Source organism: Cryptomeria japonica, chromosome 2, assembly GCF_030272615.1.
Source record: "Cryptomeria japonica chromosome 2, Sugi_1.0, whole genome shotgun sequence".
Classification (NCBI taxonomy): Eukaryota; Viridiplantae; Streptophyta; class Pinopsida; order Cupressales; family Cupressaceae; genus Cryptomeria; species Cryptomeria japonica.
The window spans coordinates 268905022-268923296 of NC_081406.1; positions in this window are offsets into that span (position 1 = coordinate 268905022).

Below are 18275 nucleotides of genomic sequence, written 5' to 3' on the forward strand. Positions count from 1 at the left end.
CATGGATGTGATTGGGAAAGGATCTTTTGACATTGGGGATAACTCCTTCAATAAGGTGTTGTGTGTACCCCACTTGACAAACAATCTTCTTTCCATCTATCAAATCACACATGGCACAACTAAGAGAGTTGTGGAGTTCACACCTGAGTCAGTTTTCATTCGAGACTTGGAGACTAGAGCTATCATTGCGACTGGGGGGGTTGATCATGCATCTTGGTTATACTCCTTTTCAGATTTTGTTGATGATGATGATTTCCCATTTGATGATTCTACACATGTTGATCACACTTCTTGTTGATGATTCAGATTTTGAGGAGAACTTTGGGCATTTGAACTTGGGGATTCTCACATGTGATCCCGTTCTTGAGCCTTGCATTTCATCTCCTTTTATTGATATCACACCATCTATTGCACTTGATGATGCAGCTAGTGCGACAGTTTTGCCTTCTTATGATTCAGTGTAGTAGGATATTTCATGTCTTCCAGCTTCAGTTGATTGGGATGCCTACTTGATAGACATTGCAGGTTTGTTTGTGGAGTCCTACATTGCAGATTTGGGAGACATCATTGATGACATTCATCTTCTCTTTGATGAAGATAATCCTTCTTCGATTGTTGAGAGGGATCACTCTGACCCTCTTGTTCATTCTCCACATGATCATTCTTTAGAGGTTGACATGATTATGGATACTTTTGTACAACACTTGGAGGAGGTCTCTTTATCTTTTGAGGAGACATATGAGTCTTTGGGACATGTTCTACATTCATCTCCACTAGATCTTGGAGTACCTTTTTCAATAGTGTGGCACAGTTTACCACCTTTGGAAGGGGTATCTTTCAGCATCGACATGGGGACACTTGAGCAGTTTTCAAAGATTCCTTTCATCATGAGTTTTTTTCATACATCTTCCCTTCATGGTTGGGGAGACTTCATGGATACACCTTTGATTTTGTTTCTTCCTAAGGGGAAGAATGTTGTTTGACGTTCATGGAGCAATTTCTTCATTCATCTTCGAGCTTCTATCATTGGTGCAGATTCCACATTGAGGGGGGGCTTCCTAGTCTCTCTTCTTCTTCTCTCATATGGGGGGGACTTTTTCCTCACATGGGGTTTTGTCCTTCACATACTTCTATGAGAGTTCTTTGTATCTAGTTTTCATCTCTCTTTTGGTGGAGGGTTTTTTCCCATTGGGTTTTTCTCTCTTTCCCCGCTTTGTAAGAGATTTCATTGCATTGGTTTTCATGCATTTGCATTTGTACATGGGTGCCTAACATGGCCTCGTAGCCGGGACCCATCTTGCATTGCTTAGTTGCATTGTAGACTTAAGTGCATTCCCCTAAGTTGCACTTAAGGGGGGGTGTTGGTGTAAATAATTGTTCATCTTGGATATTATTACACCTTACTTAAGTTTACTTAGGAAATGCATTACATAGTAGTTTGGGTATGAGACACTTGGGTGTTTGTGCCACATTGGGATAGCGTGTGTAGGAGAATTTCCACCTTTTATGGTGTGATCTTGTTGTTACACTCCACATTCAGTAGGTGATCCACCTCATGTGGACTATTATATTATTTTTCCTACCTACCCTTGTTTCTTATTGAGCCACATGTCATGTTTGTGTGCTCACATATCCATATAGCCTTGCCTATATAAGCAGGCTCATATTCATTGTATAAACAACAACGCTTAATGATCCAGTTGATCATATTTTTCATCTTGATAGAATATAGTTTATTTCTATCATATATTTTCTCTCTCTTATTTGTACTTTCCATTGCCTCTTGATCTTGGCAAAATCTCACATGGTATCAGAGCTGGTCCATGTCTCACATCCTTAAATCCAATGGAGATATAAAGATAATTTTGTGTTTTCCTTCCAAGTCACAATTCATTGTCCTTATGATAGCATGAGGTCGAAAAGCCCCATGTGTAGAAACAACAAATCTATATCACTAATCTTTGAGTTAGAAGCATGTTCTTTCTTTAAGGTGGTTGTTCTAAACGTCATTGACAATACCTAAAATAAAAGGACCACAAATATTTTTGTGAAGAATAAAAATATAAAATACAAAATGTAAATGATAATTTCACCCAAATAATAGAAGGCAAGAGCCCCCAAAAGCTTTTTTTACTTATGTAATAGGAGTTAAGAGGCTCTATGCTAGTGTCATGGTCTATAATTACAAGAACAAAAAACATAAACTAGAAGTTACATTTCCTTAGCATTATGAATAGGAGTTTTGAGAGGGTTCATGCTAGTGCTTTCATAATTCTATCTTTATATTCAAATTTAGTATGTTGATCTAAATGGATAAGCCACACACATGGTTATGACTTTGTTTATTTAGATTCACAAAGAAATGTTTTTTATTAAAATAAGTGGGAAACTAGGTCCCTAACCTTTATTTGTTTGTAGGTACATGTAAGATGTGATTTCAATTTGATGTCATATAAGATCATTAATATTTGGTTCACAAACACTTGTTTCAATGGTAAAGTCCATGTAAGTACCTAGATGTTGTTGAGTTCAAATCTTTAAAAAAAAAAAAAAGAAAAGAAAAAATATCATTATTATTTTATCTCTTTCTTCTATGTATCATAATTTACTATGTTTTGTATACATGTTCATTTCAGAACTTGGTGATTAATCAACTAAATTAAGTTATAGTCCTTTACATTGTGTTTCATGATGTAAACCAAAGCTAACTTTTAAATATATTTGATAAATGATAACACACGATATCTTTATTCTTTAACTTTTAAAATGTTAATATTATCGATCCCATTACTATGATTCTTTATTTAAATATGCTTTCACTAAATTTGAATTTCTATAATTTCTTATATTTATTTATAACATAAAATTTAAATTAAATTATATTATTTCAATTTTTTTTATCAATTATAAGTTATTATACAAACTCTTTTCTAATCAATATTTTATTTACTTTTTAAACTTTTATAAACATTAATGTTATTTTATTTTTTAAATTCTAGTTGACATTTTCTTTTGACTTTTTGCAATTAAAATGACATTTAATGTCACCATTCAAATAAGGAAATGTAGTCTTCAATTTGAAATATACATTTTCTTATTTGAAATATATAACTCTATCATACATTAATGTAAGTAGTGTGATGATGGATGTTATTATGACACCTCAATTTTGTCCATTTTAATTTTCTTCTTCGAAATTGTTCTGCTTCCTTCATCTATCATGCAATAGAAAATGTGTTTTATACTTGATGTGGAATTAATAATGTTGCCTATTTTTTGACGTATGGCTATAGATAGTTAAAAAACATGCTCAAGCATTTATATACATGGACGTTCTTACATGTTAGTGCTTTTTAAGAAAAGTGGGCATTGATTCTTATGCTTAATTTAGCTCACATATTCTAAGCTACATGTTTATTTCATGTGCAATCACAACTCCACTAATTCCAAGCTAGGTAGTCAAGGATTGTATGTATTGCTATGCTTTTTCTTTTTCTTTCATATTTGGTCTACATTTTAAATGATATGACGATTGGGCATGAATACTTTTATAATTTGGTATTGGAATGGAATATTGATATAGGTTTTTAAGGTGGGATATAGATGCATGGGGCTTTATGGAAAGTATAATACACCTCTCTTTCAAGAAAATAGAATTTTCATGATTAAGTATGTTTTTGAGGAAGTTGTGACCTTATTTTGATGCAAAAGATGTATATGTTGTCACTAACAATGAAATTCTTATTGGGAAGGTGAGTTTGATTTTTAGGTAAATTTAATTGGTGTATAGGTCATGTGAAATAATTTGGATACAAATCATGTTTGTGTAGCTGATATTGTTTTTGATCATAGGAAAAATAGGTTTTGAAGGCACTTTGAAACCCTTTTACATCAGATTACAAAAGATAGATCAAATAGAGACCAATCATAACAAAATTATAGCAAAAGCAACCAAATGGATCTGAGAGACAGCAAAAGACAAACAAAAGGCTGCTCAGCCCACAAAAACAACCAAAAGCCAGCAAAATTACAGCACAGAACCAGCAACAGAAAAATATTAACCCAGATTTTTAACGTTCTCCTCAACATTAGCACTAAATTGGTGCATCTTCTTGTCGGCATTCTTCAAGTACAAAATGTCCTGAGGCAGTTCAATGACTTTCTTCTTCATACTGGCACAAGTGCGCTTTCCTAGAGGACTCGAATCATCAGCACCAACAACCATCTCCATTTCCATGTCCACAACAACCCTGTCCATGTGAGCTTTCTCCATTTTGTTGATCATGGTAGACATAGTGTCTGCAGAAGCCTTCACAATGTTCTAACTAGTTTCCATAATTCCCCCAAGGGTAGTCTGACACTTTACAATTCTGGCCTCCATATCCACAAATTTTTTGTTAGATATTTTCTTAACACGTTGAGTAGCTTCCATATTCTTGGCCAAACAGTCTGTCATCATCTGATTTTCACTTTCAGTCCACAAAACACCATCCGAAGTACTCTCAACCATCTCTTTACCAACATCGATAGAGTGAGCTCTCATAGTACTATGCGGCAAATCTTTAGCATTATCCTGCATTACTTCCATCTTGGAAGATAAAGACCGTTGCTTAAGATTGATGTTTTTGATTTCATAGAATACCCATCTGAAAAGACGGAAAACCTCCAATGAGCTATTTTTGGTGATATTAAGCACATCAAATGGTATCTCCTGTTTAGGATGAAAATCCTAAGGGAAAAAATCCATCGAATCCTTAGAATTCTGCTCCGAGCCATGAGAGGAAGATGACACCTCAACATTTTGAGTTTGGTCCATGGAATCCTAGTCATCAGAGCTATCAGAAACCTTCAAAGTGGCTTTTCAAGATTTGCCCTTAGGGCGCTTACTCGAGCCTTCCCCACTAGCACCAGGGGAACCCTTACACCCGCAACAACCATCTTCGCCCCAGTTTTGGCCTTTTTACTAGAATGAGGGGCATAATCCCCATCATCACTATGAGTTTCCAATCCTTTTGACTCCATTCCTCACTAACATCAATATTTTCAGTAGAAACAGGGCATGGCTTACTGGGGTTTTCAGAAGCCCTAGCTTTCAAATGCTCAAAAATCAGAGAAATTAAACATTGGTGTAAAACATGATTAACATGGGGGTTTTCCTTGAAATCGACAATTCTTGCATTCAAAGAAGACAACAAATGAAACGGGAACAACATTTTCTCATTATGACGGAAATGGTTAAGGAACACAAAGTGATACCCGTAAATTTTAGTGAACCTGTCATCTAGAGTGAAGAACTCCATAATCACCTTCAGAAGCCCTCGCCATATGGCTTTAATCTGCTTCGGCTCAAAATGGGTCTTATTGGCTTTCACCAGGTGTTCACATTCCTTCTCCTTCTTGGGGAATCTCTTCACAACAACATCAAAGATTTTTCTATCTCTGTAAAACTTAATCCCCTCCGTAGACATTCCTGTCACTTCAGCAATAAGTTCTTCACCAATCTCAGTCACCATACCAAACAGATGCACCTTACCATCCTTTCATCCCTTCACAAATTGTCTCGTAACACTCTGGTTATGCCCATGCAACTTCTCTAGAAAAGTCACCACACCCCCCTTATGTAATCTATACCAAATGGTGGGATTCTTCTTCCAATTAGCACAATTAGGAGGTTCCACCCACCGTTGTTGACCCCCCATAGTATTAAAACTCAGCTCAGAGACAACCAACTTCAAAAGAATAGGGTTTGCAGCAGAAAAACCAGCAACAACTTCAAAAGCAAATAATGCCCATAAAGCATGCGAAGTCTGGTAGTAATATTGTTGTACTTTATGATTTTCTAGATTTCATTGTCATTTATAATAACTAATATACTATATCAATGATATTCCAACATAAGATTACATAAATTTATGTATGATCAAACAATATTGAAATTTGATTTGACCTACTTAATCTCTTTATTGTTTTTGTTGCTAACATCTTTTACTATATTTTATGTGGTAGATTGCATAAGATATGTAAATCCAAGTGTTGAGAAGACAAATTCAAGATTGCAAGATATCCAATTGGAGATATTGGTAAAGAAAAACTAAAATTGCAAATAACCCAATCAATTAAATCTTATTGGATTATTGATTTTTCAAGTCAATACCCCACCAAAAAGTGTAACTTGAATTTCTTAAGCACACACCTATTTGTGTATACTTTTGGGGTTAATTTGTTAGGTATGTACCCATTTTTGTGAGCTCATAGGGTTTTCTATGTGGGTTCAATATGATTTAATGGGAGTCCTCTGACATTTTTGGAGTAATGAACACTTGTTTCGTTACAACGAGTCCTACTTATGATTAGGATAATTACACTACCATGATAGGATAGATTTTGATCATGGTTGGGAACACAAATTGTTGGTGCACAACTTTTATGTTAAAATTGATGCCTAGTAATGTATAGAACAAGTTCCAATATTTGATATTTATCTCAATTTTCTTAGGTTGTTATAGAAAATTGATCATGAGCAAAAGCACACATTTCACTTTCAAGAATTTTTCTACTCTAGCATGCCAAAAAGTTGTAGAGAAGATTGGACAACTAAATGAGAATAAATGACCAAGGAGAATCTATAACTTAAACATATAGTCATTGTCATCAACACATCCAAATGTCCAAGTTTCACACATATAAACTTTCCAAGGTGTGAAGAGGTGAAACTTTGAATTTTTACCATGTTAAGGATAAGTGTGTGTATGATGATTTTCGCTATTATCCTTTTCATCATATCCCCTACTAGAGGTTTTTTGTAGCCAAGCTTTGAACTTGGGTTCCTAATTAATGTGAATTAGCACTTGATCTCTCGGCCTCATTTGTCCAAATCAAATCATCTACACAAACCCTCACACATTTATATTGTAAGAATTATAATTTATGCTTTAGTTTAGTCTTTGTTTCAATGGCTCATTGAGGATGTATTTGTCTTATAATTTTACTATTGAAGAATCGCTAACCTATCTCTAAGAGAAAGGTTGGATGTAGGTGGAGAGAAAACCCCAATAGGGCCTACTACAACTCACGTTCTTAGTAAAGACATGTTCTAGAGGAAAAGGCCATACATCAGATCTTCCTCCAATGGCTTGTGGGAAGATCAAACTACTATCATTGAGTCTAAGGATTTGATGATTGTTGAAGGTGAGTAGAAACTAGTCCATGCATTTTCCTATTTTTAAACTAGAATAATTATAACAGAAGAAGAGATTTATTGAAAATATTTTGAAAAAAAATCTATATGTTTAACTTCAAAATGTTTTGGATCATGATTTATTTTTACAAGATCTTTCACACAAATTGATCTAGACTATAAAAAAGTCATGTTCATGATAGGAGGGAGTTACAATTTACAATTTATTGTTGTTTGGTCAAAGTTACCTTGATGTTTTTCTCTTCTAAGAAAATTCTTATGAGTTGAGCTTCCTTGGTAATACATTCCCTCCTCCACTGGTTTAGAATCTTTTTCTAAGAGTATTAACTCAAGTTACTCAAGTGTTTGAAGCCCCTATTACACATGTTCAGATATAGTTTAAATTTGTTTTAGGGTTTAATGATTGTATGTAGGTAAATAAACATGTTTTATTCAATTGGATTAATACCATAGTTTTAGTAGATTTCACATTGGCTATAGGACAAGAACTTTACCATAGATAACACCTATTGTCAGGTTGTGTCATCTTTATCCTCAATTCTCAACTATCTTTAAGGTCAACCCATAGTGCCATTTTTCCCATCTTTAACATCTCTAAGAGTGCCTTTTCTTTTATCTAACTTATCTAAGTTGGAGCATCATTGCTATCAAATAAGGTATATTTTAAAAAAATTAACCTTTAAAAAATAGTTGAAATTCAAGTAATATTAAGGTTTGATCACTATTATAAGAATATACCACCATAATTGAATGATTGATTGAAACTCAAATATTATAACTATGATATTTCATGAAGTAAATAGTGGAATCAAGATTTCCAAATTATGCTCAACTATCTAACCTCAAATTATAGCTTTTTATTCTCATGCTCTATTTATAGCTTGATGTTTCCTAACTCCTTATAGAACCTATTTTCCAACTTATGAGAAAATCCAACTAACATGATTGTTGTAGTTTTTCAAAGCTTAAATGAAGACACTACTAATAACCAAATACAAGTGTTCTTTTATTTTCAATTGGACGGGGATAATATTTATAGCCTTTTTAAAATATATCTAGAAGCTTATTCCATTTTATTTCCCCCTTCTTGTTGCTAGGCATGATATTTTTCACATTAGACTTGACAATAATCAAAATATCTTTGTGAATCCAAAAGTGTTGACAATCCATACCATAATAGTTAGCTTTTGAATAAAAGTGTAGAGAATTTTTTGCATCATTATTTTTTATCACTCTCAATGATCCATTAGTAGCATAATTTAGGCAACAAATAATATCATTATTTTAGTAGTTATATACTTGTGTCTAAACTCCTTAAATAATTGATCATTAATTTGATATTTTGATCAAATTTTTTAATTCATCTTCAAATAAATATTAATCTTATATTCAATTTCTTCTTTTCTTAGGTTTTGAAATTATTAGATAACTAAAATATCAAATTGTATCTTTTTATTTAATTATATAATTGTGTTTCTATACCTTTAATAATTGATCAACTGTTGTTAAAATTGGTTAATTTTTTCACTTCTTCTTGAAGCAAATCTTAGAGTCATCTTTTCTTTTGGTTTTTATTGTGCTTTCTATGATGGTCATACACATGTCTAAATATTTCCATCTGTTGGGTTTCCTTAGTAGTTATTCTATGACTAAATGGGAATTTATATGTTTTTGTATAACTGTAAAGTTTGTTTTATTGACATTATAACTATCTCTAGCACCTATAATGGTAGTGTAATCTATAAAATAAAATTTTCTAACAAAAAGGATACTAAGCTCCTTTGAAAGAAATTCCACCTTTTATATTAGGACATGATTCGACAACTCTACCTCTAAAATGTTTTCTATGATCCTTTTTACATAAAATTAATAATCAATTAACAAATTACAAATTCAGAATACAAAATATCAGTAACTACCATAAACAGGTGAAAATGTCTCTATGTAGAAGATGAATTACAAACTTATTTTAAAAGAAATGTAATATATATATATATATATATATATATATATATATAATTAGAAAATCTTGGGATTTTTAGCCTAGCCCAAGTCCAAGGAGGTCACAAGGGGGACCTCATCCCCATCAACATAATCAACTAAGAATCCACTTATTCAACTCAAATCAATTTAGAAGCCACAATAGAAGTCCAAGAGCCACCACTTGGAAATCCAAAAAAAGATGTCACTTTGGGGATTCAAACATGGATCTCCATCTTGAGAACCTTATGGCCTTTGCCATTAGAGCACAACCCCATTGACAAAAGAAATACAATATAGATCACAAAGAACCTACATTATTTCTAAAAGCCTCTATCTTGGATACCAATGCACTATGTGAATCTCCTTGTATTATGCCATCATCTAATCCAAACACATAACACATAGTATAATCAAGTCCAAGATATACTTCTACATACATAATTAAATAAAGGTTTTGAAATAGGAATAACTTCTAAAAACTACGAAATGTCAACTTCGCTAAATATTTGAATACTAAAATAAAGAAGCTTGAAATGAACAAAAGGAAAGGGGTAAGAATATATCATCGAGAAACAGTTTCTTACCTATGTAAAAGTTTCAAGTTACAATGAGTAAGGGAAAAAAAATTGGGTCATTGTTTGAGGGGCCTCCATTAGTCAAACCCTCATTTTAGTAATTCGATCGCCAAGATAGCCAAGATTTTGATGATATTGAAAAGAAATACAAATTCTTTGAAATGAAGATGTAATAAACTATGATCTAGAAAACAGCAAGTATATTATGGCAACACTTGAAACTTTTTAAATTTAAACATGGGATAGTGACAATTAGAAGAGATACAACAATACTATTAGAACAAAAACACCTAGAAGTTCTTTCAAACCCCCAAGGAGGATGTTGTTGTTTCAATATTACTATTCTTTACAGTCTCAAAAAGGTGGTGATAAAAAATGCTCAAGAAAATGACATGCACAATACTAGTATAACTTCTTGGTTGCAGAATAGTAGAGTTTCTTCAAAAATTATAGAGTTTCACTGTTAGAGGGAAATAATGCAAAAGAGCCAATTAGAATGCTTATTCTTGTTTTGACTATATGCAAGAAAATTAATTTTGACTTTTTAGTGGGAACGTAACACTCTAATGGTCATTGAAACAATGAATTTTATGAGATACTAGCACATTGCATAGATGCCCACTCATTTCACTATCGTCCTATAAATTTAAATTTATAAGGCCTAAATAATCATAAAAATGCCAAAAATGTATCATTCAAGTGCTAACATTTTGTAATTGGAATGTTTTGTCTTAGGAAGCTAAAGTGAGGACACAATGTAGTGTGAAAATGCAAGGACATGCGATTTCTAACAATACGAGTTGGTTTTTATTGTAAATAATTGTTACCATAAGGCCAACTTCTCAATTTCATAGTATTTGGTCTTTAAAGAAGTGATTATAGTAGTGAAAGCTAGTCACATGTCCTTGGTTTTATCAACCCTTATTTACTTTGAAGCTTTTCTTAGGCTATTATTATAAATATAGTTGAATCTCTATTCTCAAGATGATTTCCTAAATTTTAATACTATACTCATTTTTTTCGTCTAGTCCTTGTTCATAACAATATATCTTTCTTTTTTATATTAGACCCTTGCAAAGGATGAGAAGACAAATGAGGTAAAATTTAGTGTAGTGCTTCCTAATGACTCCATTAGAGAAAAAGAAAAGAAACAATCAGGTGACACTCTAGAACATGGGCTTTACTACCCCATTAATAATTATTATGGATATTACGATTGGGGTACATCTTGTACACCCTAAATAGATCTTGAATTTGGAAGTTTATTATTAGATGGGATTTGATTTGGCCTTAATGACTATGTCGTATTTATATGGTTTACTATAAGTTTTTGAGATTATGATAGTTTGCACATTATATTTGAAAATAATTCAAAAATATTTTTGAATCCAAAATTAGGCTTATTTTGTTCGTCATTGAGATCTAGAAGTTTTTTTAACATTCAGGCTACAACACACTAATATAGTCCATTATTGTAAAGCACTAAATGTCTTGTACTTATACCAAAAGGGAAAATAATGCATATGACAAAGTGCAAAGGCATAGGGTTGGGTGAATGCATGAAGAATGACTCCAATTGTAATTATTGCCCACCTAGTTTGGTATTAAGAATTATTTAGTATTTCAGCTATAATTTTCTCAACTACATACAGACACACACATACAACTTAGAATCTAGCCTTTTTCCATGGTAACAACTTTTAACTCTTTCCATATACCTACTCTTGCTAAAATTGTAGAGGTAATTTGGTAAATGATTGCACCCTGATCCCTCTCAAGCCCATTTGTCCAAGTCTTTAACCTTAGTTTTGAGCATTTTTTATGTAATCCAATTCTCAACACCTTTGTCACATTTTTTTAGTATGTTAATAAAATTATATGCCACACAACAATAGTAGTCAATCAAAATATCAATTTATTTCATATCCATGTATGTCTTTGAGATGCTTAGTTGAATTAGTGGAGCTATATATTAAATGCCTCACTTTTAATATGAAAGCATATATATATATATATAAAATGTGGTTTCAAATAATTAAAATTAAGAATATAAAAAAATCTCTTATATGAAACTTTGAAGACATGAAAACATATACTTACATTAGTTTTTAAATGATTAAGTAGTGTGTATGTTAAATTTAAATCTGTTTGTAAACCCCATTAAAGCCAACCACCAACTCTAGATCTATAAATTAATTCAACAAACAATCAATGGAGAACTACTATGCATGCAAATAACATAAAATAACCAAGTATACCTTCACACACATAGTAGGCTTGTCTCCATTGTTCTCATATCCTCCAAGATCTTGTATTGATGATGGTTGCTCTCAACTCCGTAGCACATGCACAAGAGGTCATGAAAGAACGAATTGTGGTTGCTTGATGATGTAAGACTATGTTGTAAAGGTGATGTGATGTTGTATGATCTAGAATGATTTTGATATAATGTCGGTATGACAATGATTGTGAATTGATCAAAATGGAAGGAAGAAGCCTCTTTTATAGAAATCTCAAAGAGAATCAAGGGCTTAGATTAAGAGGTTAAAGATGGATGGCCACAATCACATAGTTAGAAAAGAATCAATGGGATTGAAGGGTAGGTAGAGATGAATAAGATTAAGAGGTTAATTCAAAATGGAAGGATATGATTAAGCGGTGGATAAATTTAGAGAGACGTGTTGTCATATGGAGATAAGAAAAGGGAAAAGGTGGTTAAGAGGAATTTGACACTTGTAACATGGCCACAAATTTAGATTATGGTCCATGTGAACAAGTTGGAGGGCTAAGATTACAAATAAAAAGATAATGAATTAATTAAATAAATGAAATAAATTATTTAATTAATCGAGGTAGTTATGAATAAATAATTAAACAATTAATAAATATTTATTTAATTAAGTTAGAATAATTTTAGGTGGCTACAAGTAGTAAAGGGCCCCTAAACCCAATTACAAAAGGTTTTAATCATTACATAGTAGAGGAAAACATAACATCCACCAAAGTTGGCCACTTGGCTAGACCCAATAAAAAAAGTAGAGAAACAATGCTTTAGGAACAACATGGAAAACACAAAATAGAGTAATATATATAATTCAAGTCTTTGATTAAGGAGTCCATATAATCCTTCCAACAAGAAACCTCTAAAGTTTTCTTAGTCTTCTTTTGTTTCTTGAAACTCTCTAGCTAGTCGTCTACCTACTCTCATTTCTTCTTCTTCCTCTTGATCTTTGACTATCCAATCACAACCCCAAACACAGTTTTCTTCATTATGTCATCTATAAATTTTTCAAGTTCGCAAAAAGGATTTCTCCATTTTCAAAAATCTATTCTAGTGCGGATTCAAGGTACTCTATATGTTCTTCTATTTTTTGTCACAATACTAGAGTCCTCTCTCTCTTTCATATCCTTTTCAATGGCACAAACCCTATCATGAAGGTCTTCTATTTCAGCATATTAGGTTTTCAAAGGCTCCTCTTGTTATTTTGTCTACTCAACCTCCTCTTATTATTCAATCTACTCTGACCTCTAATGCTCCTAATCTTCTTCATCATTGGTTATTTCTTTTCCAGACTCTCGATTCTTCACATCCTTAGAAGGAAAATCATTCATCGCATTATGAGGAAACAGAGAAATAGAAGCATCATCTTCCTAATATTGGGGAAGATCTACTATATCCTCTTAATTATAGTAGGGTTCTTGTCTCAAATGAGGGAGCGAATTGCCCTCTTCATCATTAATCTTCCCTTCATTATCAATCTCAACATTTTTTCCTTTCATTTATGATTTTTTATTTTTATTTTCATGTATGCCTTCTCTAACCTGCTAGACCTTCTTCATCCAAATTAACTTTATTCCCCATACCAATCTCGTTCTCACCCTTACTCCACTCTCCCTCATCTAATATATCAATCATATTTTAACTCGAGGCCTTAGATTTATCGTTCTAAATAACAATCTTCTTTCCCTTGAGGCTCTTAGAACCCTTATTAATAGGAATGAAGTAGATCTTTTTATTTTTCTTCTCATCCTATTGCTCTTCCTAGATGGCAGGGGATGCTTTTCTTTTTTAAATAGGAGAGGGATTACTAGCAAACAAACATTATTCCACATTAAATAATGTTTTGAAAAGGACATTTTTTTTAACTCCTTAGTAGAGCTAGGGCTACTAAAGGGAGGGGTTCATAAGTTTCAATAGGACTAACGTTTTTTATTTCAAGATTTTACTAGGGGTGTATAGGTGGAACGTCATAAATTGCACCCCATGCAATTTCATATCACATAGGATTCCACTTTAGTTTAATTTAAGACAATGATCAAATTTCACTCCTCCAACCTTCCTTAACACATGTCATACCTAGTCTCCCGATAATTTGGTCTCAATTATGCATGGATGCATTTGTGCCACATAGACATTTGTGCACTGCACATCTGTCCTGTGAATATCCACAATAAAGGTGGTCATTGGTACATTACACTTTCTAATCTTGGTAGTGTAATGCCCCTCTGGGATTGCACAAACTTTGGGGCAACTTCTAGTTCCTTAAAACTACCTTTTTAGGCTTCATTTCATCTTTCTTGCTCATTCAATTCAGTCTCTCTATAATTTTCAATCTCTCTTGCATTTTCTACACCTTCACCCAACTTACTAGACCTCCACTATCATCCAGTGAAGCTCTATCCATCTTGAAGATTACTGTCGTGTTCCTCATTTCGACAAGCCACACTACTTATAGTATTAAAGGGAGGGTAACTCTTTCTAGATTGTTTACTTGATCATTGTCTTTTGATTTAACATATTTTTTATTGTATTGTTCTTGGTTTCATCCATTATTGTTTTATCAAAATCTTGTCTCTAGACTATTCATGGAGGCGGAAACAACAAAATGAGGGTTTGACTGCAGTAAACCTCTAAACACAACCACCCCTAACAATTTGTCTTAGCTTGTTGAGTGTAGGTTTCAGTGAGGAAGACCATCCAGTGTTTACTTCTAAGCTTCATTTCGTGGACCTAGGTAAACATTCATTGCTTCCTCCTTGTTCTTTTGTTAGTTTATTTTTGTCTATTAGCTTTCTATTTTGTACTTTCATCATATTTAGTTTGCAGAGTATTATATCGGTTATCCAGTATCTTTTGGTATGGTTTTTGGCACTATTTCTGTACAAGTCATTTGTGTACCTCATTGTCATCCTTGACGCACATGCGCATCCTGACAGAGAGTGTACGAAATTGACTAAAAGGTCCTCATATATGATTTTTTTAGTATACTCTAGCTACACAAACATTTTCCTTCTCGTGAGAAAACTTAGATGTCATAGTACCATGGAAGTTTTCTCAAGGTGGAGAGTTGTATTTTGAGTCCTCGTCTCTCCACCCTTCACAATGGTTTGATTTTCCTCCTCTACATTTTCGTGAACCCAACGTGAACTCGCCCCTGGGTTTCAAAACTTGTCGACATTTTGTATAACTTTATAAACTTAAACAATGGACTTCTTTTTCTTCCCTTTTTTGACTCGTTCTTGAGGTTACCAAAGTGTTGTGGAGATCATCTATCAATTTTACAACCCAAACAACCTTTGTATTTGTGGTGAGAATAAGTTCAAGACCTAACATTCCCCTCAATCATTATAGTTCTATAAGACTCAGTACAATGTTCTCAAAGAATGTAGATTCTTTTGCTCCTCGATCTTTTCATCCGGGTCTAGAAGCCTCATCTCCATATTTTGTCAACCTAGCTCTCAACATAACACTCCAATGAATACCCTTCTTAGGTCTCCTACTGTCGATCACGAGTTTGATCTTTTGGTTTCATTTGATCAAATTCAATATCTGGAGGAGAACCTAAGGGATTTTGAAGGATTCCTTAATCAAGAGAATGTCCTCCCTCAAGTTGGTTCTATTGTTAGTAATCAGAGAGACATGTTAATCTGAGATTGTAAAGGTCTTCAAGCATTAATAGTGATTATAGAGCATGTACCTTCTATTGTGCCTAAACCTTAGGACACACACTTTAACATCATTGGACTTCAATTGGATGTTGCATGCTTGGGGTATTGGTCCACCTGGTTGATACAAGCCCCACCATTAATCCTTTATTTGGAAAAACAATTCCTTGTGTTAATGTTTCTCAAACTCCCTTGGGTTACACCATTTTACCTCTTAGATCCGTTGCAACTACATCCAATATCCATGTTGTTGCAATTACTGTAGTTGTAGCTAATGCTTTTTTTGCCTGTCTCCATTGGCATGGGTAATTTGCCTCTGCCTTCTCCACTTGGCAATCAAATTCGAAATACCATATTTCAAAATATGGGGCAGTTGCAAGCACAACTTTCTAAAATCACTAATGTTGCTATTCAATCACTGGTTGCCCCATATTATCGACATAGCCCTCTTTCTCTTTATATCCTTAATGCTCCCCTATCTCAAGGGGTTGAGATTCCAAAATTCAATAGATTTAATGGTGATGGTGATCTACAACTACATATCAACTCTTTTACCACTCTCTGTAGCGATTTCCATCACTAGGACTACATATTGGTTAAGTTATTCTCTCAATCTCTCAAGGGTAATATTCTAGAATGGTGTGGTTTTCTACTAAGTCACTCTATTTATTCCTTTGATCAATTGATGGGCTTATTTATCCAAAGGTTTGAAGCAAACATTGGTAGCAAGATCACTACCACTGACCTTGTTCACTGTAAGCAACAACCTAACGAGAATCTTACTGATTTCATTTCATGATATCAATGTCTCTTCTAAGATCCCTTATGCCATGCCTAAAGGTGATCTCTAGAAGATGTTCATCAGTAACTTGCAGTCAACACTTAAGTAGAATTTTTTTTTGAACAAGTATCCTTCCTTCTCTAACTTATGCACTGCACTCATAGATTATCAACACATGTTGGCTCAATTTGGAGCTTCTTCTTTGAATTCTTCTATTGATAACTTTGGAGCTACGTCTACCTCAAGTGGGTTAAGAAAAATTAAGTAATTTCAAATGTAATAAGAATTCCTTAGGCAATTGAGAAGATCACACATGGACCTCAAAGTGATCGGGTGCTTACTAAACTATTTGATTCTTATCCAAGTGTGCTAAAAAAGATGTTAAAAGATAATCTGGTAACCCTTTTGGAGATTCCACCACTCCTAGACAAAAGATTGTACCCTCATTGGTATGATGGATCTAAATTTTGTCATTATCACCATGTGCCTGGGCATGATAATGAGTGTTGTGTCCATTGGAGACATATCATCCAAGACCACATAGGCAACGAAACCATCTAGATTGAGGATATAAAATAGAAGTCTAATAGGTCTATTGATAAATCCAATAGTGAGTTGTAGATATACATTGATCCCTTTCCTCCACATTCTACTAATTTTATTTTTGTATCATCTTCTCCTCCACTGATTGATTGTCCATATGTGAGTATGGTTTCTACCACTTTGATCTCTTCCTTGAGTTAGAAGGTCAGAGTTCTTGACATATCTTTCACACCTAATGACATATCGTATTATGGAGATCTTGCTCCTCTTTGTATCCTTGGTAAGATCAATAGGCGTTATGGTTGATCCCTCTTGCAGAGTCAATGTGATTACAGAGGAGGCCATCTTCATCTATGGATTGTACAAGAGGAAGTATGACGAGTGTAAGGTCATCATTCATATACATGATGGTTTTTTCATTCCTCCTATGGGATATACTACCTTGATGGTCCTTGTGGGATCCAAGCTAGTTTCTACCATATTTGTGGTCATTCTTAACTTTGACTTATTCTCAGTGAAGCTAGGAATTTTGTGGCTAGTTTCTATGGATGTAGTCCTCTCAATTATGTACAAATGTTTAAAGTTTCCTCATGAGGGAACCATGTATACTATCTAGGACATTGGATATAGGCCACTAAAGTCTCATGGGGGATTTTCTCTTAATCATTTAAGGCCTACTCAAATCGGTCCCATGCTAACCTATGGAGATTTGTTATAAAAAGCATATTATAAATATAAAACTAGGGGTTAGCATCTAAGTTAGTCCAACTCACTTGTTCTTTGGCTCCTATATTTGTTGCTCCACGTCAACCTCCTTCTATATAATAGTGTGCTTTGTCTTCTGGTCTCTCTTCATCAGGAGTTAAGGACAAGCTTGTTCTTCATAGTAGGGCTCCTCCTCCTCCCAAGACCATGCAACCTTCTTTGATGTCTTTTGTTCCTTTGACCGTGTCTAGCATAGAAAAAGGAAAGGCACATGTATTGTCAAAGTCTAATTCTTGTCCTCCCTTTGAGCTTCCCATCCTTACAGATATCCCTTGCCCTACTTTGTATGGCAAGGGCAAGCATTCAACACATCCTCTCCCTTCACCTTTGGCAGCTATCTCTCAACCTCTGAGGGATCCTCCCGTTCCTTTGAATTCTCCCAAAGTGAAAAGAGGAAATGTGTCCACGACTGAGTGTATCATTCTTGCTTCTATAGCATCTGCTACTTCAATGGTTGAGCCTTCTCTTTTGCCAACAATGACAC